General features: G+C 40.5%; 2 pseudogenes; both read left to right on the forward strand.

The window, feature by feature from the left end:
• The first annotated feature begins 13,863 nt into the window (after positions 1-13,863).
• On the forward strand, positions 13,864-15,062 carry LOC145688590 (small subunit ribosomal RNA; annotated as a pseudogene).
• A 6,689-nt stretch (positions 15,063-21,751) lies between these two features.
• On the forward strand, positions 21,752-22,811 carry LOC145688612 (small subunit ribosomal RNA; annotated as a pseudogene).
• The last annotated feature ends 460 nt before the right edge of the window (positions 22,812-23,271 follow it).

The raw sequence follows: 23,271 nt of genomic DNA on the forward strand, positions 1-23,271 counted from the left end.
GTCGGCAATTATGAACAAATAGTCGGCAACTATGAGCACTTTATTGGTAAATGTGAGCATGCTGACGGCTTGAGTGAAGAATCTGACGGCAACTGTGAGCCTTTTGACAGCAACCATGAAACATTTAACTTACACTATCAACTGTATATTTCATATTATGAATGAAAGGTCGACAACTATGAGCCTTGTGAGAGCGAGTGTTAGCAATTTCAGGGTTAGTGTGAAAATTGTCAAGGCAACGGAGAGTATTTGGAAGGTAAACATAAACTACAATGTCGGCAACTTTGACCCCAATGTCCGCAATTATGAACGAAAAGTCGGCAACTATGAGCGTTTTGACGGCAAGTGTGAGCACCCTGAAAGTACGTGTGAACATTCTGAAGCCAACTGCTAGTATTTTCAAGATAAACATGAAAAATTATGTATTCAATTGTGAGCTCTATATCCGCAATTATGAACGAAAAGTCGACAACTATGAGCGTTTTGATGGCAACTGTGAGCCTTGGGTCGGCAATTATGAACAAAAAGTCGGCAACTATGAGCATCATGAAAGCGAGTGTGAGCACTTTGGAAGCACGTGTGAACATTGTGAAGCCAACTGCGAGTATTTTGAAGATAAGCATGAAAAATTATGTTTTCAACTATGAGCCCTATATCCGCAAATATGAACGAAAAGTCGGCAACTATGATCGTTTTGACGGCAAGTGTGAGGATTTTGACGGCTAGTGTGAACCTTCTCATGGTAACTGTGAGCTCTATGTCCGCAATTATGAACGAATTGTGGGCAACTATGAGCATTTTGACGGCTTGTGTGAGGATCCTCATGGCAACTTTGAGCATTTTGATCCGATGATTCCTTCCACCTACTTCGATAAAAAAAAAAAAATGTTTTCGTACATTCTCGGTAGAGATTTCTCTTCTCTAGTTTCACTAGTTTTCTTTCTGTTGAGAAGAAGAAAAAAGAAAAGAAAAAGAAAGAAAATGGAAAGAAAGAAAAAATGAAAGAAAAGAAAAAAAAAGATATCAAATTATGTACTCTCACGGGCGGTGTTCACGTTAAGCGTGGGCTCTGTTTGCCGTCAAATTTTCAAATTTCTACAACAATTTAGAGTATCTTTTCTTGTAGAAAAGTGCAGATACAATAATTCCTTACACGTACTCGAACGCATAATATCCAGGTACACTTGTTGTAGAAATTGCACTTCTCAGTTTTGAATAGTTTCCTTATAGTAGTGCAAAAGCTTAGTTTCGAATAAAAATGACCTCAAGTGTGAGCGAAATATAAATTTACTCTAATTTACTTTCATGCTCTATTATTGTTCACCCATTGAAAGAGTAAAGTATATGATTAAATAAAATTTATGTTATTATTATTATTTTTTTTCGCTTATCACTATTTTTCTTCTTTCCACTTTTCCGCACAATGTCAACACATCTTCGTGCACAGCTACACCTCTCTTAGTCGAAAACTTTTCAAACCTTCGGTAAAAGACAAACAAAAGTTTAGTTTGGTTAGCTTGTGGCTTCGCCCACAAAGCCCCTCCTTTTGAAGGTATTTCGCCCTTGCACCTCTTATTCTCACAATTCTAGGGAATTTCAAGTTTACTTTACTATTTCAACTAATTAAAAGATAAGATTTTGGATCCCAAGAAAACGCCTATTTAAATAGCGTGGGGATTTCTTCATCCTCCTTTAGACCCCTTAAACATTAAAAATATTCACTTTTGGCAATTTTGCTGTAGCTTAGTCTGGAAAGCCTACAATTATGCTAAATTTCATCATTGCAATCCTACCACAATTAACCGAACATTTTGGCGTGCAGAAGACGTCCCATATAAATGACATGAGAAAGACTTTTCAATTCCCCATAAAACCACTCTAAAGTTGAAAATTTTTACTTTGTACTGATTTACTTAGGTAACGCTAATGAAAACGTACAAGAATACCGAATTTCTCGTTTGTGTTCCAATTACAAGTAACTAAACTTTGAGATTACAAGTCTAAATAAAGGCCCATTTAAATAACATGGGGAATTTCTTCATTTCCTCTTTAGACCTCTTAAAAGTTAAAAATATTCACTTTTGACAATTTTCCTGTTGGTTAGTCCCGACAATCTACAATCATGTCGAAATTAGTTATTGTAGCCCTACAGGAAGTGCCCAATAATTTTGGGATGTCAAAGGTGTTTCATAGAAATAACATGGGAAATTTTTTGAGTTCCGCATAAAACCACGCTAAACTTGGAAATATATATCCAACTAGGTAAGACTTACGAAAACGTACAAGTATACGGAATTTCAAAGTTTTATTAAAAGTACCTAAAATTTCAGATTATAGGTCCGCAAAACCGTCCATTTAAATAACATGGGAAATATCTTCATCGCCCCTTTAGACCAACTAAACATTCGAAATATTCACTTTTGGAAATTTTCCTGTGACTTACTCCCGAAAGGCTACAGTTTCGTCAAATATGGCCATTATAACTCTACAGGAAGTGCCTCATAATTTGCGGGTGTGAAAGGCGTCGTATACGTAAAGCCTTCGTTGCTTTTTTTTTCTTACCACATTTAGTAATTTTATAAATTTTGAGGACATGTATAAGAATTTTGACGGCAAGTGTGAGCAGTTTGACGGCTAGTGTTACAACGATAAAATACAATTCGCTGTAGCCTTGGTTCCTTATTTTCTTATAATACATACGAGCCACATCAAAATAACAATGTTTCCATTACGTGGTTTCTCTCCATTTATATATATATATATATATATATATATATATATGTATTATTTATCTGATTGCCTGCCAACTAGATATTGAAAACCTTATTATTTTATGACATATGAATATCTTTTTTTTGTATATTTGATAATTCTATATTTTTAACTAACTTCTTCTTCGAAATTAACCTATGTTAGTACATATAAAGAAATACTCATTGCCCAAGTACCGCTGTAGCGTGAACCATCTGACGGCAAGTGTGAGCCCATGTCCAAAATTATGAACGAAAAGTCGGCAACTATGAGCGTGTTCACGGCAACTGTGAGGCCTTGGCCGGCAATTATGAACAAAAAGTCGGCAACTATGAGCATCATGAGAACTAGTGTGAGCACTTTGAAAGCACGTGTGAACATTCTGAAGCAAACTGCGAGTATTTTCAAGATAAGCATGAAGAATTATGTTTTCAATTGTGAGCCCCATAACTGCAATTATCAACAAAAAGTCGGCAACTATGAACGAAAAGTCGGCAACTATGAGCAGCGTGAAAGCCAGTGTGAGCACCTTGAAAGCACGTGTGAACTTTCTGGAGCAAACTGCGAGTATTTTCAAGATAAGCATGAAGAATTATGTTTTCAATTGTGAGCCCCATATCCGCAATTATGAACGAAAACTAGGCAACTATGAGCGTTTTGAATGCAACTGTGAGGCCTTGGTCGGCAATTATGAACGAATGGTCGGCAACTATGAGCACTTTTTTTTTTAATGTGAACATTCTGACGGCTTGCGTGAGGAATCTGACGGAAACTGTGAGGCTTTCGACAACAACCATGAACCATTTAAATTACACTATCAGCAGTATGTTAGATATTATGAATGAAAAGTCGGCAACTATGAGCATCGTGGAAACGAGTGTGAGCATTTTGAAAGTACGTGTGAAGATTCTGAAGGCAACTGTAAGTATTTTGAAGATGGGCACGAACGAATATGTAGGCAAATATGAGCCCTTTGTCCGCAATTATGAACGAAAAGTCGGCAACTATGAACGTTTTGACGGCAACTGTGAGGCCTTGGTCGGCAATTATGAACGAATAGTCGGCAACTATGAGCACTTTTTTTTAATGTGAGAATTCTCACGTTTTGCGTGAGCATTGTGACAGAAACTGTGAGGCTTTTGACACCAACCGTGAACCATTTAAGTTACACTATCAGCAGTATGTTAGATATTATGAATGAAAAGTCGGCAACTATGAGCATCGTGGAAGCGAGTGTGAGCATTTTTAAAGTACGCGTGAACATTCTGAAGGCAGCTGTGTGTATTCTGAGGATGAGCATGAAACATTATGTAGGAAACTATGAGCCCTTTGTCCGCAATTATGAACAAAAAGTCGGCAACTATGAGCGTTTTGACGGCAACTGTGAGGCGTTGGTCGGCAATTATAAACATGTAGTCGGCAACTATGAGCGTTTTGACAGCAACTGTGAGGCCTTGGACGGCAATTATGAACGAATGGTCGGCAACTATGAGCACATTTTTTTTCTAATGTGAGGATTATCACGGCTTGTCTGAAGAATCTGGCCGCAACTGTGAGACTTTTCACAGCAACTGTGAACCATTTAACTTACACTATCAGCATTATGAATGAAAAGTCGGCAACTATGAGCATTGTGTAAGAGAGTGTGAGCATTTTGAAACTACGTGTGAACATTCTGAAGGCAACTGTGAGTATTTTTAGGATGAGCACGAATCAGTATGTGGGCAACTATGAGCCCTTTGTCCGCAATTATGAACGAAATGTCGGCAACTATGAGCGTTTTGACGGCAACTGTGAGGAGTTGGTCGGCAATTATGAGCAAATAGTCGGCAACTATGAGCACTTTTTTTTTGAATGTGAGCATTCTGACGGCTTGTGTCAAGAATCTGACCGCAACTATGAGACTTTTGACAGCAACCATCAACCATGTAACTTACACTATCAGCATTATGAATAAAAAGTCGACAACTATGACCATCGTGGGAGCGAGTGTGAGCTTTTTGAAAGTACGTGTGAACATTCTGAAGGCAACTGTGAGTATTTTGAAGATAAGCACGAAACATTATGTAGGCAACTATGAGCCCTTTGTACGCAATTATGAACGAAAAGTGGCAACTATGAGCGTTTTGACGGCAACTGTGAGGCCTTGGTCGGCAATTATGAACGAATAGTCGGCAACTATGAGCACTTTTTTTTTAATGTGAGAATTCTTACGTTTTGCGTGAGCATTGTGACAGAAATTGTGAGGCTTCTGACACCAACCATGAACCACTTAAGTTACACAATCAGCAGTATGTTAGATATTATGAATGAAAAGTCGGCAACTATGAGCATCGTGGAAGCGAATGTGAGTATTTTGAAACTACGTGTGAACATTCTGAAGGCAACTATGAGTATTTTGAAAATGAGCTGGAACCATTAAGTAGGCAACTATGAGCCCTTTGTACGCAATTATGAAGGAAAAGTCGGCAACCATGAACGTTTTGACGGCAACTGTGAGGCCTTGGTCGGCAATAATGAACGAATAGTCGGCAACTATGAACGTTTTGACGGCAACTGTGAGGCCTTCGTCGGCAATTATGAACGAAAAGTCGGCAACTATGAGCGTTTTGACGGCAACTGTGAGGCTTTGGTCGGCAATTATGAACGAATAGTCGGCAACTATGAGCGTTTTGACGGCAACTGTGAGGCCTTGGTCGGCAATTATGAACGAATGGTCGGCAACTATGAGCGTTTTGACGGCAACTGTGAGGCCTTGGTCGGCAATTATGAACGAAAAGTCGCCAACTATGAGCGTTTTGATGGCAACTGTGAGGCCTTGGTCGGCAATTATGAACGAATGGTCGGCAACTATGAGCACTTTTTTTCTTAATGTGAGCATTCTGACGGCTTATGCAAATAATGTGACGGGAACTGTGAGCCTTTTGATAGCAACCATGATCCATTTAACTTACACTATCAGCAGTATGTTAGATATTATGAATGAAAAGTCGGCAACTATGAGCATCGTGGAAGCGAATGTGAGCATTTTGAAACTACGTGTGAACATTCTGAAGGCAACTATGAGTATTTTGAAGATGAGCTGGGACCATTAAGTAGGCAACTATGAGCCCTTTGTACGCAATTATGAACGAAAAGTCGGCAACTATGAGCGTTTTGACGGCAACAGTGAGGAGTTGGTCGGCAATTATGAGCAAATAGTCGGCAACTATGAGCACTTTTTTTTTTTGAATGTGAGCATTCTGACGGCTTGTGTCAAGAATCTGACCGCAACTATGAGACTTTTGACAGCAACCATCAACCATGTAACTTACACTATCAGCATTATGAATAAAAAGTCGGCCACTATGACCATCGTGGTAGCGAGTGTGAGCTTTTTGAAAGTACGTGTGAACATTCTGAAGGCAACTGTGAGTATTTTGAAGATAAGCACGAAACATTATGTAGGCAACTATGAGCCCTTTGTACGCAATTATGAACGAAAAGTCGGCAACTATGAGCGTTTTGACGGCAACTGTGAGGAGTTGGTCGGCAATTATGAGCAAATAGTCGGCAACTATGAGCACTTTTTTTTTGAATGTGAGCATTCTGACGGCTTGTGTCAAGAATCTGACCGCAACTATGAGACTTTTGACAGCAACCATCAACCATTTAACTTACACTATAAGCAATATGTTAGATATTATGAATGAAAAGTCAGCAACTATGAGCATCACGGAAGCGAGTGTGAGCATTTTGAAATATCGTTTGAACATTCTGAAGGCAACTGTGAGTATTTTGAAGATGAGCACGAACCATTATGTAGGCAACTATGAGCCCTTTGTACGCAATTATGAACAAAAAGTCGGCAACTATGAGCGTTTTGACGGCAACTGTGAGGCCTTGGTCGGCAATTATGAACGAATGGTCGGCAACTATGAGCACTTTTTTTCTTAATGTGAGCATTCTGACGGCTTGTGCAAATAATGTGACGGGAACTGTGAGCCTTTTGATAGCAACCATGATCCATTTAACTTACACTATCAGCAGTATGTTAGATATTATGAATGAAAAGTCGGCAACTATGAGCATCGTGGAAGCGAATGTGAGCATTTTGAAACTACGTGTGAACATTCTGAAGGCAACTATGAGTATTTTGAAGATGAGCTGGAACCATTAAGTAGGCAACTATGAGCCCTTTGTACGCAATTATGAAGGAAAAGTCGGCAACTATGAACGTTTTGACGGCAACTGTGAGGCCTTGGTCGGCAATTATGAACGAATAGTCGGCAACTATGAACGTTTTGACGGCAACTGTGAGGCTTTCGTCGGCAATTATGAACGAAAAGTCGGCAACTATGAGCGTTTTGACGGCAACTGTGAGGCTTTGGTCGGCAATTATGAACGAATAGTCGGCAACTATGAGCGTTTTGACGGCAACTGTGAGGCTTTCGTCGGCAATTATGAACGAAAAGTCGGCAACTATGAGCGTTTTGACGGCAACTGTGAGGCTTTGGTCGGCAATTATGAACGAATAGTCGGCAACTATGAGCGTTTTGATGGCAACTGTGAGGCCTTGGTCGGCAATTATGAACGAATGGTCGGCAACTGTGAGCATTCTGACGGCTTGTGCAAATAATGTGACGGGAACTGTGAGCCTTTTGATAGCAACCATGATCCATTTAACTTACACTATCAGCAGTATGTTAGATATTATGAATGAAAAGTCGGCAACTATGAGCATCGTGGAAGCGAATGTGAGCATTTTGAAACTACGTGTGAACATTCTGAAGGCAACTATGAGTATTTTGAAGATGAGCTGGAACCATTAATTAGGCAACTATGAGCCCTTTGTACGAAATTATGAAGGAAAAGTCGGCAACTATGAACGTTTTGACGGCAACTGTGAGGCCTTCGTCGGCAATTATGAACGAAAAATCGGCAACTATGAGCGTTTTGACGGCAACTGTGAGGCCTTGGTCGGCAACTATGAGCACTCTTTTTTTAAAATTTGAGCATTATGACGGCTTGTGTGAAAAATCTGACCGCAAATGTGAGACTTTTGACAGCAACCATGAACCATTTAACTTACATTATCAGTATTATGAATTAAAAGTCGGCAACTATGAGCATCGTGTAAGCGAGTGTGAGCATTTTGAAAGTACGTGTGAACATTCTGAAGGCAACTGTGATTATTTTGAAGATGAGCACGAACGAGTATGTGATTAACTATGAGCCCATTGTCCGCAATTATCAACGAAAAGTCGGCAACTATGAGCGTTTTGACGGCAACTGTGAGGCCTATGTCCGCAATTATGAACAAATAGTCGGCAACTATGAGCGCTTTGACGGCAAGTGTGAGCATTGTGACGCCTTTTGTGACGATTCTGACGGCAACTGTGAGCCATTAGTCGGGAACTATAAACTTTTATGTCGGGGACTATGAATGAAAAGTCGGCAACTATGAGCGTTTTGACGGCAACTGTGAGGCATTGGTCGGCAATTATGAGCGTTTTGACGGCAACTGTGAGGCCTTAGTCGGCAATTATGAACGAATAGTCGGCAACTGTGAGGCCTTGGTCGGCAATTATGAACGAATGGTCGCCAACTATGAGCACTTTTTTTCTTAATGTGAGCATTCTGACGGCTTGTGCAAATAATGTGACGGCAACTGTGAGCCTTTTGATAGCAACCATGAACCATTTAACTTACACTATCAGGAGTATGTTAGATATTATGAATGAAAAGTCGGCAACTATGAGCATCGTGGAAGCGAATGTGAGCATTTTGAAACTACGTGTGAACATTCTGAAGGCAATTATGAGTATTTTGAAGATGAGCTGGAACCATTAAGTAGGCAACTATGAGCCTTTGGACGCAATTATGAACGAAAAGTCGGCAACTATGAGCGTTTTGACGGCAACTGTGAGGCATTGGTCGGCAATTATGAACGAATAGTCGGCAACTATGAACGTTTCGACGGCAATTGTGAGGCCTTGGTCGGCAATTATGAACGAAAAGTCGGCAACTATGAGCGTTTTGACGGCAACTGTGAGGCCTTGGTCGGCAACTATGAGCACTTTTTTTTAATGTGAGCATTATGACGGCTTTTGTGAAAAATCTGACCGCAACTGTGAAACTTTTGAGAGCAACCATGAACCCTTTAACTTACATTATCAGCATTATGAATTAAAAGTCGGCAACTATGAGCATCGTGTAAGCGAGTGTGAGCATTTTGAAATTACGTGTGAACAGTCTGAAGGCAACTGTGTTTATTTTGAAGATGAGCACCAACCAGTATGTGATTAACTATGAGCCCATTGTCCGGAATTATCAACGAAAATTCGGCAACTATGAGCGTTTTGACGGCAACTGTGAGGCCTATGTCCGCAATTATGAACACATTGTCGGCAACTATGAGCGCTTTGACGGCAAGTGTGAGCATTGTGACGCCTTTTGTGACGATTCTGACGGCAACTGTGAGCCATTAGTCGGGAACTATAAACTTTTATGTCGGGGACTATGAATGAAAAGTCGGCAACTATGAGCACTCTGACGGCAAGTGTGAGCAATTTGACGTCTACTGTGAGGATTCTGACGGCAACTGTGAGCTATTTGAGTGGAACTATTAAGCATTGTGTGTGCAACTTTGAACGCTCTGAGGGGTTTCCTGAACATGTTGACAGCATGTATGAACCACATTTCGGGAACAGTGGGCAATCTGACGGGAACTGTGAACATTGTTGTTGGCGACTTTTCACCCAGCATAACGTTAGAATATGACGGCAACCGTGGCTTCGTTTGCCGTCATTTTTGACATTCTGTGATTTTTCGTGACTGATGTGCAATCGAGAGGAATCGCTACATTATAGGGATTAGGGTACAGAAGCAGCCCCGTTTACACTTTGTTAAGTCCTGGCTTGAAATTGTTCTATGAGGTTGTAATTAACATGAGTTTGACCTAATTCATGTTTTTGGATTGTTCTTTACATTAATTTTGTAACCCGAGCGCGAAAAGCAGCCCTTTTCGTAGAGAACTTTTTACCCAGCATAACCTTTGAGTATGGCGGCAACTGTGGCTTCGTTTGCCGTCATTTTTGAGATTCCGTGATTTTCGTGACTGGTGTCCGATCGAGAGGAATCTCATCACTATAGGAGGTATGGTAGTGGGCAATCCTGCTATATACTTAGGTTAGGTTAGGCTGGCTTATACTTTCAATTTGTTCCCAGAAGTTAGGAGAGTGTAAAAGTTGTTAAGTTTTGAGTGTCGTATTCTGTAACGGTTTATATATATACTGGATGTCAAATCACGTTTTCCCACCCTTGCGTGGGATGTATACGGCAACCGTGGCTGCATTCGCCGTCATGGTCAAAACGAGGCTGCGCAACGCCGGCAATTTCAAGACAGGTGTAGTATCGAGAGGAATCTCTACACTATAGGAGGTAGGGTAGTGAACAAGCCTTCTATATAAACATTCCCTTTAAATTGTTCACGGAGGTTGGAGAGACCGCTAATGGTATTGCTTTCTAAATGAGGCTTACTTTTTTCTCTCCGCGGCCTAGTCTGTCGAGAAATCTTGACTTCTGGCCACAGACAGAAAGCTAGTCTTCGCAGGAGGCGGAAATGGCTAAATTGGGAAGGGAAGCCACAGGCTGGTTGGTTTCTTTATGGGAGTCTAAACGCACTATCGCTGTTGATGTTGGTTAATTTTGAAGGCGGACTAATATCGGCGGATGGTAGTGTAGGCTCAAAAGGAATTTTATCAGCCGCAGGCAAGAACCCTGGGATGCTATTCACGGGCGTCCTAGCCGGTCAAGGTGTAGAGGAGGTTGCAAACCCTGTTGCTGCCTGGGAGGAATGCTTCATAGAAATGTGCGTCCATGGGCGGACCTATGAAAGGGCATGCAGTGCGGGTTTGCCAGCACGCCTAATGTTGTCCAAAGACTTCCTCGTATTTTGACAAAGAATGTCAGAAACCTTGGTCGGACGGCTGTTTCTAAGAGGGCACGTGGCGATGGGGAATGTGTGAGGTAGGCTCTCATACGGAAGTACCTGTCGTTTACGGGAAGGAGACAATCCTTCTTAACCCGAGGCCTAGCCTGTCGATCACGCCTTCGGGCAATTGACTTCTGGCCGATGCCGCTTTGTGCGGTTGCTGAATGCGAAGAATACTTGAACGGAAGCTACTGTCACACCCAGAGAACACGAGTAAGACTTATATCACTGGAGCAGGAGCCTAAATGTGCTTTTGTGGGTAGCCATACGGCCAGTTCTAACGTGTGCGAGGCCCCACGAGAGTAGGCTTATTCTGGTGGATGAGAAGTCTTTTAATATTTGCTCTGTCGGGTGAACGGAAGCCACAGTCATCCGTAGGACACGAGTAGACTTATTTCACTGGAGCAGGAGTCTAAATGTGCTTTTGTGGGCAACCTTACGGCCAGTTCTAACGGGAGCCAGGCCCCACAAGAGTAGGCTTATTCCGGTGGAGAAGGAGTCTTTAAAATTTGCTGTGTCGGGTGAACGGCTATATTTGAACGGAAGCCACAGTCATCCGTAGGACACGAGTAGACTTATTTCACTGGAGCAGGAGTCTAAATGTGCTTTTGTGGGCAACCTTACGGCCAGTTCTAACGGGAGCCAGGCCCCACAAGAGTAGGCTTATTCCGGTGGAGAAGGAGTCTTTAAAATTTGCTGTGTCGGGTGAACGGCTATATTTGAACGGAAGCCACAGTCATCCGTAGGACACGAGTAGACTTATTTCACTGGAGCAGGAGTCTAAATGTGCTTTTGTGGGCAACCTTACGGCCAGTTCTAACGGGAGCCAGGCCCCACAAGAGTAGGCTTATTCCGGTGGAGAAGGAGTCTTTAAAATTTGCTGTGTCGGGTGAACGGCTATATTTGAACGGAAGCCACAGTCATCCGTAGGACACGAGTAGACTTATTTCACTGGAGCAGGAGTCTAAATGTGCTTTTGTGGGCAACCTTACGGCCAGTTCTAACGGGAGCCAGGCCCCACAAGAGTAGGCTTATTCCGGTGGAGAAGAAGTCTTTAAAATTTGCTGTGTCGGGTGAACGGCTATATTTGAACGGAAGCCACAGTCATCCGTAGGACACAAGTAGACTTATTTCACTGGAGCAGAAGTCTAAACGTGCTTTTGTGGGCAACCTTACGGCCAGTTCTAACGGGAGCCATGCCCCACGAGAGTAGGCTTACTCCGGATGAGAAGGAGTCTTTAAAATTTGCTGTGTCGGGTGACCGGCCATGAAACCTTTGTGAGGACTTGTCTCCTCGTTTCCACAGCATTTCCGCGCCTGTAAGTTGCGGAAGGTAGCATGCTATGCTTGAAGAACTGTCATCCGTTTAAGGACAGGAGTAGACTAATTCCATTGAGGCAGGAGTCTAATATGCTTTTGTGCACAGCCATACGGCCAGTCCTAACGGGAGCAAGGCTCGCAAAAGTAGGCTTTATTTCAATGGACCAGAAGTCTTTAATATTGCTCTGTCGGGATTGTCAGTTCAAACGGGAGCAGTTTCTGCACGCTACAAACCGCTGACGAGATCTTTCTCGTGTCAATGTGATTCCCTAGCCTGGGCCGGCGCAAGGCTGGCTGGCGAACAAGGTAATTGGGCCTCTGGGTTTCATACCCACGAGGTGTCTCAGATGCGTTTAGGGTGAACAGGAATAATCCGTGCAATTCTCTAGCCTGGGCCGGCGCAAGGCTGGCTGGCGAACAAGGTAATTGGGCCTCTGAGTTTTGCATTTCGGAGTTTCCTTAATTCCGGGAGGAGCCACAAAGAAGAGTCCTGAGAGTTTCTCGTGTCCATGCAATTCTCTAGCCTGGGCCGGCGCAAGGCTGGCTGGCGAACAAGGTAATTGGGCCTCTGAGTTTTGTACACACGAGTGGTCTTAGGATCCTTCGGGCTCAACAGGGATTGTTGGAGAAAGTCTCTAGCCTGGGCCGGCGCAAGGCTGGCTGGCGAACAAGGTAATTGGGCCTCTGAGTTTTGTACACACGAGTGGTCTTAGGATCCTTCGGGCTCAACAGGGATTGTTGGAGAAAGTCTCTAGCCTGGGCCGGCGCAAGGCTGGCTGGCGAACAAGGTAATTGGGCCTCTGAGTCTTTATTCCCAGTTTCCTTAGTTCCCGGGTTAGGTTCACCTGTTAAATCGGAGGAGTCCGATTTATGTTTAAAGATAATGCCAGAGTGAAGGGAGCCAGATTTCACTTGAAGGAGCAAGAGCCAGTGTGGTTAAGAAGTGAGCCGTTTTGTACTCTTAAGGAGGGATGCCGATTGACTTTGAACGGGCTGTCCTCGCTTTAGAGTTTGGGCCAGTTGACGGGAGCTTACTTGTCCTTCTTGAGAATGAGGCCAGATAGCATGTCCTTTCTAGCTTACAAAGGCTTATGCGGAGCATTGTTTTTTGTAAGTGACTTTTTATTCTCCATGTGGCATTTAAGTACCGATTTTCCTTAAGTTAAGGACGGTATAGACTCATCGCCAGTTTGAGCGTGTATCACTTGTCGAACGGAAGCCACTGTCATCCAAGGACACTAGTAGACTTATATTTCACTGGAGCAGGAGTCTAAATGTGCTTTTGTGGGTACCCTTACGGCCAGTTCTAACGGGAGCCAGGCCCCACAAAAGTAGGCTTATTCCGGTGGAAAAAGGAGTCTTTAAAATTTGCTGTGTCGGGTGAACGGCTATATGTAAACGGAAGCCACAGTCATCCGTAGGACATGAGTAGACTTATTTCGCTGGAGGAGGAGTCTAAATGTGCTTTTGTGGGTACCCTTACGGCCAGTTCTAACGGGAGCCAGGCCCCACAAAGGTAGGCTTATTCTGGCGGAAGAGGAGTCTTTAAAATTGCTCTGTCGGATGTACCGGCAACGTGTGGAAGGAAGCTGTTGTAACCCAAGGATACAAGTAGGCTTGTTCCATTGGATTGGGAGTCTAATATGCTCTTGGCGGCTGTCACACGGCCAGTATTAACGGGAGCTAGTCACCGCAAGAGTAGGCTTATTCCAGCGGAACAGAAGTCTAAAATGCTTGGTCGGGTGTAGCTTTCCTATCCTTTGTTAGAACGCTGTGTTGGTTGTGTCCAACACTTTCCGGCTTTTTAGTCGGTCAATTCCCTGGTTGATCCTGCCAGTAGTCATATGCTTGTCTCAAAGATTAAGCCATGCATGTCTCAGTGCAAGCCAAAACAAGGTGAAACCGCGAATGGCTCATTAAATCAGTTATGGTTCCTTAGATCGTACCTATCCTACTTGGATAACTGTGGTAATTCTAGAGCTAATACATGCAACTAGAATCCCGCCCAGCAATGGAAGGGATGCTTTTATTAGATTAAAACCAATCGGTCGGTTCGTCCGTCCGAAACCTTGGTGACTCTGAATAACTTTGGGCTGATCGCACGGTCTCTGTACCGGCGACGCATCTTTCAAATGTCTGCCTTATCAACTGTCGATGGTAGGTTCTGCGCCTACCATGGTTGTTACGGGTAACGGGGAATCAGGGTTCGATTCCGGAGAGGGAGCCTGAGAAACGGCTACCACATCCAAGGAAGGCAGCAGGCGCGCAAATTACCCACTCCCGGCACGGGGAGGTAGTGACGAAAAATAACGATACGGGACTCATCCGAGGCCCCGTAATCGGAATGAATACACTTTAAATCCTTTAATGAGAATCTATCGGAGGGCAAGTCTGGTGCCAGCCGCCGCGGTAATTCCAGCTCCGATAGCGTATATTAAAGTTGTTGCGGTTAAAAAGCTCGTAGTTGGATCTGGGTCTCGGACGATCGGTTCGCCGCCCGGCGTTTAACTGATCGTTCCGGACGTCCTGCCGGTTTTTCCTTTCTCGGTGCTCTTCATTGAGTGTCTTGATTGGCCGGCACGTTTACTTTGAACAAATTAGAGTGCTCAAAGCAGGCCGTGTCGCCTGAATGTTCGGTGGATGGAATAATGGAATAGGACCTCGGTTCTATTTTGTTGGTTTTCGGAACTCGAGGTAATGATTAATAGGGACAGACGGGGGCATTAGTATTGCGACGTTAGAGGTGAAATTCTTGGATCGTCGCAAGACTAACCGATGCGAAAGCATTTGCCAAGAATGTTTTCATTAATCAAGAACGAAAGTTAGAGGTTCGAAGGCGATCAGATACCGCCCTAGTTCTAACCATAAACGATGCCAGCCAGCAATCCGCCGAAGTTCCTCCAATGACTCGGCGGGCGGCTTCCGGGAAACCAAAGCTTTTGGGTTCCGGGGGAAGTATGGTTGCAAAGCTGAATATCAAAGCAAAAAGCATTCCCCATATGGGTAATGATTCATAGTTCTATCTTCGAACCTCTAACCCCGTTTTTATCTTTATTAAACAAATTTTAAATAATACATACATATTGACGAAATTTACAAGCATTCTAGAAATGTCACAAGTGGCTCCGGTGCTACCCTACGTCCTCGTCGTCGGAGCTGGGACTCACCTCAAGGGGTGCTATAGGCAAAGTCCGAGTGCTCCCCTTGAGGTGAGATTAACAAAATGGGTAGCAACCCCCGATGGTAGCGTGCCTAACGTGCTCACTACCAACGGGGGCCTTTTATATCTATAGCTAGGTGCACAATTTTATTTATTTCATTGTGTTATGGCCTATCCTTGGTTATAGCGCACAGCACCTTAGTACTAACATTATTATTCACTAGCACCATTATATTAATTTCTTTAATTTTTAGGCCACCTTTTAGTTCCTTTTAATTAACCCTTTCCTTACTCATCACACCTGCACCTCAGATAGGTTGTTTCTCTTTTCAGGTCCCAGCCCCATTCCGGGGAGATGTCCAGGGAAGGTTTGTCATACAGGTGACAAACTAGGCCGAAATGGCGAAGAAGAAGCCACCACCCGGTGAAGACACAGGTGGAGACCTACATGCACCCGTTTAGGCAACCGTCCTGCCGGATGAGGAGGGCGCGGGGAAACTCTCAAGGACTGTCGGCCCCACCCGGGAATCCAAGGGAGCGCACCCGCACCCCCCTACCCGACTAAAGGGCGAAGAACTCCCCGCATGAGTCCAGGTGGGGCTGGGCTACATGCAGGGAGTTATTGACCCAAGGGGGCGTAACTATGATGTTACAAACCTGAGGGGATTTAGTTCGGGTATACACCACCACCCTCCCAGGCTTAATTGCCTAGAATCTTAGGATTCTTTTCTCTCTTTTTTTTAATTTTTTCCCCCCCTAAAAAAAGGCGCTCATAATTGCCGACTTTTGCTCATAATTGGCGACTTTGCTCATGACTAGTGCTCATAATTGCCGACCCGGGTCCCCTGGGTGCTCATAATTGCTGACTTTTACTAATAATTGTCGAATTTGATCATAATTAGTGCTCATAATTGCCGACCTGGGTTCCCTGGGCATCCCCCCGCATCATTTTATTCTTTATTTCAAGGATAATTATAATTACAATATGTTTTACAAGATCTTATAGGGTAGCAGAACATAATATGTAAATAACATATTTAAAGGAATGCATACAAGTTAAAAAATTAAAAAATTAAAAAAGTAATACAATAACAATAATCAAAAATATTATAACAGAATACCTCATTATTATCGTTTTTTTTTCCTTTTTTTTGCTATATATGTTTCTCTTTTCTGCATTTCTCACTTTCCTTTTCTATATATTATTTTTTTCCTCTCTCTACTTTTTATCAGTTATATCATTTACATATATTTCCAACTTCTATATCATTTTACCATAGTTCATTACAACAACTAAAAATATTATGATATCAAATACATAAAATACTTAAAAAATACATAATAGTAAAAAAAATTAAGATAAAATACAGTAGTGACAAACAAAATGACATAAAAAGAGTTATATTGTTGAATATAGAGTCAGTACATTGAATTTTAAAAAAAATAAATTAATAAATAAAAAAACATAAAAAGAGTTATATTGCTGAATATAGAGTCAGTAGAGTAAGATATATATATATAATGCAATAACAAAATAAAATACCTCACAAGAACATAGTAATAAAATACAAGGAGTATTTGTAGTTGCTCAATCTCATTAAAACACAGATAACATATGTGATAAATAGCATAAATATATATATAATTCAACAGAGAGGGAATAAAAGAGGAAAGTACTGAGTAAAAAATTCCAGATTCCAAATACAAAATTCAAAAAAATAAAAATAAAATTAGAGATACACCAATTCTAAAACTTTCATAGGAACTTTAAATAAAATTACAAAGCATGGATTCCTTAATCTTATTGAATTTTTTTTTTTGTCCTTTTTTTTTTCCTTTAAGTACATTCATCCCACTCATTTTTTAACCAATTTTTTCTCTAGTTAACCCTGATAGTCCAGGTGTGCATTTAAAATTTCCAGACTGGACTTCAATGTTAGGTTTATTATCCGTTTCTGGATAAACTTAGGTACAGTGAATCTTTTACAAAAACTCATAAATGATTTTGTAGCAGCTCCTCTGGATCCAATAATGACAGGTAATATCTCAAACTTTTTACCATCTGTAAAAAAGTTTTTTAAAATTTCATATTTTTTAGTTTTTTCATTTAATGCATTTATTTCCATATCACCTTCTTCAAATCGAATAGTGGCATCTACTATTATTCTAGTTTCACCCTTTTCTAGAATTAAATCAGGTTTGTAGATTATGTCGTTATATTTAATTACAGGTTCATGCGCTACTCTGAAGTTGTTTATTACCATATGATTTCTTATAATATCTACAATTCTATTGTGTCTATTAATTCTTCTGGGGGCGTGCATAATACAACGACCAATTACATGACCTAAAGTTTCCAGGGGTTCATGACAAGCTCTACATTCTTTGTTAGTATTAGGATTAGCTCTAGCCAGAGCTACACGTACCCCATATGTATTCGTACGTAATTTTACAGCGTCTATAAATCTGTTGTCAGGCAATGTCTCCTGGTACAAAAAATTGTTAGTAATTGGGTTGTTCTTAAAATATTTAATACCTTTACCTTGGCTTTCTTTCGCCTCCCATTTATTAAACCAATCATCTTTAAGTAGTACCTTTTTTTCAATCAAGACAGATAAATTGTAAGGTCTAGGGATTCCCAGTCTATCCAGTAGCCTATCTTCCACTGAATTTAGATTACTTTGTAGTATTACAATTTTAAAAAATTCATCATTTTCAAGTTTCCTAAGGGAATGAACAAGTTTTAACTGAGCCAAAGATATAATGTTATGAACATTGGGAAATCCTAGACCCCCATCTCTTTTTCTAGAATAAAAAAAGCCATCGGCTGTAGATTGCTGTAAGTGTAGCCATTTTTTTAAAAAGTTTCTAATAATAGCGTCAATTTGTAAAAGAAAGGTGTGACAGGTAAAACTGGCTATCCAGATATAAAAAAATTTAGGTAAAATATATGTTTGTAAAAGTATAATTTTTTGCCGAGGCTTCAAAGGAAGATGAGAAATTCTATCTAATACATTTTCTAGACACTCTAAATGATATTTATTTTCAATCCCTGATTTGATAGTGTATTTACAACCTAAATATCTGAAGTCTTCATCTACTTCTACTCTTTTAATAAGTTGGTTGTCCAAAGTAAGGGTAAAAGGTGGGCATAACCAAGTACGACCCTTAGGTTCTATGCCAAAACAGATACACTTGCCGACAGAAATTTCCATGCCAGTTTTTTGGATCAGACTATTAAAATTTTCTAACAATATCTGAAGATTTTTATGATGATTGGTCACTAAGACCATATCATCGGCGTAAGCAAAAACCGGAGCTTTACTACCATTTAATTCGTAACCTAAGTCTGTTGAATGTAGTGTTCTAATAATTGTGTCCATTACTATATTAAATAGTAATGGACTCAATGGGTCTCCTTGTCTGACACCTCTTTTCACTTTTAAAGTCACATCAGTGCCACTAAATTGTGTTACGTTGTTACTATAATATGCATCAATTAACTGAATATAATTTGATGGAAGACCTCTACTTTTTAAAGCACTGGTTATAGCAGAATGTGGTATAGTGTCAAATGCTTTGTGGATATCTATTAAAACCCCATAACAACTATTATATTTCTTACCTAGCTTTAGTAGGGTATCCAGTGAAAAGCAGTTGACTAGCGTATTATTTTCTTTAATAAAACCTTTTTGACTAGGATGTAAGTTAATTACTTTACTTAACCTCTGTTCGATAATCCCTGAAAATACTCTGCATATTATTGAGGAGACTGTAATTGGACGCCAGTTTGCTACATCATCTAACTTCCTCCCTGGTTTAGGTATAAGGGTGGTACGGTTATTCTTCCAGCATTTTGGCACTAATCCGGTACAAAGTATCAAGTTATATAACTTACAAAGAATATATAACGTCTGTCTGTTATTAATGTCCTTTTTAGATACCTTATCCGGGCCAACACCAGAGCTATTATTAATCCTTCTAATTCTATTCGATACCTCCTGTATAGTAATTGGATTTTTTAATATGTCTAGTTTTTCTTCATCAATCTTGTCCTCATAGAAATTAATTTTACAATCCCATTTGACTCCCCATAATTTGCTGTAACATTTAAATATATCTTCCGAATTTAATTCCCCTGTCTCATTCCCATCTATATTTAACCTGTCTTCAAAGATAAATTTAGCAAGCTTATCAGGGTGGTTATGGAACATTTCTTGTACATTTCTATATTTATTTTTACTAGTTATGGTTTTGGCTCTGTTTATTTTACCTATATCAATATTTGGTTCATTCCAAGTCTGTTTTTTGCCCAAGCAAGATAGTAAATTTTGATACACAATATCTATTCTGTTAATATCTACAGTACTGCTATCAATAAGACTCTGTAAATCATTATCTAAAACCTGATACTTGTTATGTAACTCAATACAAGTTAGGGAATGACAATACTCTCCTATATCATTCATCGTTTGTGGATCAGATGGTGAAAAATTACTATTTATAGGTTCTTTATCAGAGATTATTTCCGTAACCAGATTTTCAAAATTTATCGTTGCTATTTCAACATCGAGTGATAATTCACTGGTACCACTAACTACACTTTTGAATACACTATCCTCATTAGATACATAAAAATTTACATCATTATTACTAACAATAGTTGAGACACCTTGATTGTGAACATCATGTAAAGGACCTATTATTTCTTCATTAATAGGGAAAGTAATCTCAGTGCTGACTCCCATATCAACTTTTTGATTACTTTCACTTATATTCTTATTTTGTTTTAAATTTCCAGTATTCGTGTTTAGTTTATCAAGTTCTTTGCAACGACATTCCAGTTCTTTTATTCTTTTTAGGAGAGTTTTCTCCTCTTCATTTTTCTTATTCAAAATTTCCTTAACTCTTACATTCCAATTATCCCTAATTTTAGAACTTTCATCTTCAGCTTCATATAAACGAGCCTTTAATTTTTGACTCTGGATCTTCAGCACTGAGATCTCTCTTTCCCGTAACTCCAATTCTTTTTGAATCTTTTCATTAATAGCTTGAAGTTCGTTTACCCATTCCTTCTCTTTAGACAAATTCTTTTCATTACTCTCTAACTCTAATATAACCTTACTTAGTTCGCCTTCTTTCAAACTAACTAAATTTTGAAGTTCTATAATTTTACTCTCAAATTCTAAAGCCAGGTTATCTCTACATTCCGAATTACACTTTAAGATACAGGCCTCTGTATTAGCTAAAATTTTTACAATCAAATCATTAAACAGTTCATAAGTAGTTTTATTATCAAAGTCTATTTCAGTATCCACGACACCTTTAAGTTCTTGAATGATTAGTTTTCTCACTTCACTATAGTCTTTAATGAGATTTACCTCATCACTGATAAAAATGTTATTGTTATCCGGTTTACTTACTGGTTTTGTTCCCTGGGAATTTAAGTCCTCTTCAGGTGATCCCTCTTCTACTTGCACTATATGTTCTTGATGTTCTTCCGGGCTAGTAAACACTTCTTCCCATTTATAAACTAACGTACATTCCATAGGATTAGCACCGTCCTCACTCAGCAATGAAGCTTCTTCATCATCTAATGTCGTTATAGAAGTAGTTCTGCTCTGTGTAACGGATCTAGGTAATTTTCCTTGCTGCACCAGACGATGTTTTTTATTTCTGATGTCTTCTAAAGTTTTGTTAGGAAAATAGGCATGAATCAATTCATTTATATTTTGTTTACCTTTATTTTCAAGGGCTACTTCTATAAATTTCTCGACCTCGTCGTCCTGCCATTTTTTACCTTCTTGTCTCTTCTTTTCTTTGTCCAATTTCAGCTGCTGCCATTGTCTAGGATGTCTTTTAGACTGATGTGTCCCTAGAGCTCCCTGATTTTTAAAAAATTGTCCACACCATTGACATTTGAAATCCCCCTTAACTTTGGGGCCACTACACTTAGGAATATGGCAGTCCGCCGCATGTGTTTTTTTGAATGTACTTTCACAAACTTTACACTTAAATACAAATAGACCTGCATGCACTGTCTCTAAATGAGTGTAGAATTTTCTTTTGTTTAAAAATAATAATTCGGGATGTTTAGAGCACTCAAATTTTTCTATCGGAAACAAATAAACGTCTATTAGTTCCTCTTGGCTATCACTATTATTATCGTCACAGGCACTAACTGCACTCATAATGATGAACAAGGAAAATAATTCGATCCACCAAACCATACACATGATTAAATTAATCACTGGTTTTCATATTATAATGTTTAGGTTAATTGCATTTAAGAAAATGTAACTTCAATACTTTCCCGCCAATTCTCTCACAGCCTAATATTTAATGTTATGGAATCAACTTTTGCACTTTACCACTGTTAATATTAAAGTTATTAAATATGTATTTAGTATTAAATAACTTTCTTCACTACAGTTCAATGGTAATTTCTTGTCCATTTATAATAACTCACACTTTTGATAATGACATGAGGATTTCCCGCCAATACTTAAATGCACATTGAAAGCACTCCACTCCAGATATTAATAAATCCTAAATTATCAACGTTCTATAGTTAGTAATTAAATTTTAACTTTCACAAGACAGTTAATAACATTAAATAATATTTTCCTTAAATATCATTAATGCAACTAAATATGAAATCGAAGAAGAAACTGATTCATTGTCTTGTGGTATAGCTTAGCGCCAAACTTCATTGTTCACAAAAGATAATATATTTATTCACTAATCACTGTTAATTGCACTAAAATTCGTTGTCCAGTCCATAGCCAGGTCTTCTAATCACAACCACTAATTATATCTTCCAAATCACAAAACCAGAAAAACCTTATTAATTAGCCAGATAGTCGTCGTAGAGTATCCACACGGTAAGCCAGCGGAGCTGTTCCAGAGACAACCTTCTCCATCGGCGCACTTAAAGGAATTGACGGAAGGGCACCACCAGGAGTGGGGCCTGCGGCTTAATTTGACTCAACACGGGAAACCTCACCAGGCCCGGACACTGGAAGGATTGACAGATTGAGAGCTCTTTCTTGATTCAGTGGGTGGTGGTGCATGGCCGTTCTTAGTTGGTGGAGCGATTTGTCTGGTTAATTCCGATAACGAACGAGACTCTAGCCTGCTAACTAGGCGTTGGAATCTTTCCTTCCAACGTTCATGTCTTCTTAGAGGGACAGGCTGCCTCCAGCAGCACGAGATTGAGCAATAACAGGTCTGTGATGCCCTTAGATGTTCTGGGCCGCACGCGCGCCACACTGAAGGAATCAACGTGTCTTCCCTGACCGAAAGGTCCGGGTAACCCGCTGAACCTCCTTCGTGCTAGGGATTGGTTCTTGCAATCATGTCCCATAAACGAGGAATTCCCAGTAAGCGCAAGTCATAAGCTTGCGTTGATTACGTCCCTGCCCTTTGTACACACCGCCCGTCGCTACTACCGATTGAATGATTTAGTGAGGCCTTCGGACTGATACCCGGCACCTCCGTCTTGCGGTGGTACCGACGTGTCGGAAAGATGGCCAAACTTGATCATTTAGAGGAAGTAAAAGTCGTAACAAGGTTTCCGTATGTGAACCTGCGGAAGGATCATTATCAATTCATCACCACTGCGGTGGTTGATGTCAAAAGTTTCTTATTAGTGTGTCGTATCAGTTAGATTGACACCGTTGAACGGGAGCCACTGATCTTGACAGGCGAGGGAGAGAAAGGTGAGCCGTGTCTTCCCTTTAGTTGGGAAGCGAGCAGCAAGAACGGGAGCCACTGTCATCGGCGAGGGTAGCGTAGGCTACCTGTTGACACAGGCCGTGTGTCATCAAAGGATTGGAGTAGACTTATTTCGGTGGAAAAGAAGTCTTGAAAAGACTCCAAGATAGTAAGACTTATTCCATCGGAGCAGGAGTCTTAAATGCTCAGTCAGATGACATGATAAACCAGTTCCGACGTCCAAGGGCTCAAGTAAGCTTATTCCGTTTGAAAAGAAGTCTTGAAAAGACTCCAAGAGAGTAAGACTTATTCCATCGGAGCAGGAGCGTTTAAAATGCTTGTGTCGGAT

Source organism: Thermobia domestica, chromosome 6 (assembly GCF_964235325.1).
Source record: "Thermobia domestica chromosome 6, izTheDome1.hap1.1, whole genome shotgun sequence".
Classification (NCBI taxonomy): Eukaryota; Metazoa; Arthropoda; class Insecta; order Zygentoma; family Lepismatidae; genus Thermobia; species Thermobia domestica.